Here is a 2,500-nt window from a genome sequence, read left to right as displayed (position 1 = left end):
GATGAGGAACGAAGTGAACGACCTTCACTCATTACTGATGGTTTGGTGCACATTTGTACGGCCATCTTTAAAAGCTCTCACCCATTTCCACACCATCCCATCACCCATAATGTTTTCTCTATACACTTCACTGATCTGACGATGAAATTCAGCCGCTTTCACGCCTTTAGCATTAAGAAAACGAATCACAGCGCGTATTTCACAGTCGGCGGAATTCTCAATCGGAGGAGGTATTTCAAATAATCACAAACTTAAACACGGTCAGATAATTCCGTAATTATGTTGAAAAGTAGATTATAGTACAGGCTCTTATGTAAAAATAAAATTGTTACGAAAAGTCTGCTTGTTTCATTTTTATTTCAAAACGGTACTTAAAAAAACACGCCTCGTATATACATATATATATATATATATATATATATATATGTGTGTGTGTGTGTGTGTGTGTGTGTGTGTGTGTGTGTGTGTGTGTGTGTGTGTGTGTGTGTGTGTGTGTGTGTGTGTGTATCCGAGACCTCAGCTAGTGAACTCATTTTACTACCGAGACACCAGCTAGTGAATACATTTTGTGAAGTTTATACTGTCATAGGTATAGGATAAAGTGTAGTGTTCTACTGACTTAAAATCAAAATAGTAGTCTGTTACGTACTCTAAAGGCAGAAGTAATAGTATAACGTAAGCAAAGTAAGCTTCGTGTATTTAGTTTTTTTTAGTGACCGTTTTTGTTTCTTTTCTTGTTCCATATCTTCTCCTTGCCATTTGTATTGCCGAAGAAGGAACGAAATGACTTGTGAAGGTTGTGTGAACCTGGAAGACCGTCTCAGGATGTGTGAGGAGAAATTTCGTCTTCTCAAGAGTGCGCTCTGTGAGAGGAGTGAATCCTCTCTACAACCCAAAGGGAATTTCAACTCTTCCAATTCTGCTACTGACTGAATGGCGCTTATTGGGGTCCTGTTTTTTCGAGCTCGCGTTCGGTAAACGAGTGCCCTACGGAGCAACCACTAGCTCTAGCCTATCGATTTGCTCTGCTGGAAGATGAGGTGGCTGAAAATCAGGAGTTTTTTTTGTGATAGGGGACTCCATGGTGCGAGGCTATGAGAACATCCTGCAGCGGAAGACTAAACGATATTGCAAGCTTGTATGTCAATCGGGCCGTGGGATCGCCAATTGTACCCAGACCATCAGGGAGCAAAGGCAGACGAATATGGTTACGATTGTTCCTAAGGCAAGTAATGATGTGGATAGTGTGAGATCAGAGGAACTTGTTTGGAATTACAAGGTCCTCCTTCATGAGATACAGAAGCGTGGGATCAGCCACGTAGTCTGTGGGATCCTTCCAAGGATCTACTCTGGCTCGTGTTGGAACAGTAGATCCATAGGGATCAATGAGAGGATATCACAGTTATGCACGCAACTGGAATATTATTTTCTTGATCCTTGGTATCTCTTTTCTAGGCGTCATGTCCTTTATGCTTCTGATGGGATTCACCTTACTAGCAGAGGCAAAGATGTTCTCACTGTGAGAGTTTGTAATGAATTAGTTATTCTTTTGGATAGAAACTCAAAGGGAAGGAGAAATAGAGTGTAATGGGAATAACAGAGTAGGGCGAAGCAATATAGAGCAATATGTCAGTGTAGGACAAAATATAATTTTAGGATATAATGTTGGTAGAGGACAAAATATTACATTAGGATATAATGTCAATGAAGGACAAAATATTACATTAGGATATAATGTCAATGAAGGACAAAATACCACGATGGGATGTAAAGATAGTGGAGGACAATGTATCACGGTAGGATATAATGTCAGTGGAGAACAGAATATCTTTCTAGGAAGTGGTGCCGGACAGAATGTCAACAAACGACGGTTGTCCGGTGTAGGACGCGGTGACGGAGAGGAGAACGGCGTTCATGAGAGACCAGATGACCGTGAGGGACCAGATGTCCGTGATGAGGCAAATATACATGAGGCACTGAATATCAATCAAGGACCAAATGTCAATATAGAACAAATGTCAATATAGAACAGAATCATAATGTAAGGCATGATGTTGAAAATCAAAACGAGCAAAAAAGGAATATTTATGGGTTTCTTAAAACCATGTAATTTAATGCTCGTAGTAATAGGAACAAACTCTAAGAAATCTAGGCGTATGTCAAAAGCAAAAATCTCGATATGATAGAAATAACCGAGACGTGGTCGAATGGTAAAGAGTTTGAAACTGAATGTAATATTACGGGATTTAAACACACTCATCCGAATAGAAACCACATGAAAGGTGCGAATGCTCTGTTGTACGTTAAAAGCAATGTCTATGCCTATATTTTAGAGAAAGAGAAGCAGGATACATATGATAGTTTGTGAGTAGAATTAACCCAAACAAATGAACAAAAGATGAATGTCGGTGTATTATACAGACCAAAACATTATCATTAGTAGACAACAAACTGTTGTTTTAAGAACTGTCTATTTTCTGCAACTGGGACTTATTGATAA

This window comes from Oratosquilla oratoria, chromosome 32, assembly GCF_046742065.1.
Source record: "Oratosquilla oratoria isolate Oo_2021 chromosome 32, ASM4674206v1, whole genome shotgun sequence".
Lineage (NCBI taxonomy): Eukaryota > Metazoa > Arthropoda > Malacostraca > Stomatopoda > Squillidae > Oratosquilla > Oratosquilla oratoria.
This window is presented reverse-complemented; position numbering follows the sequence as displayed.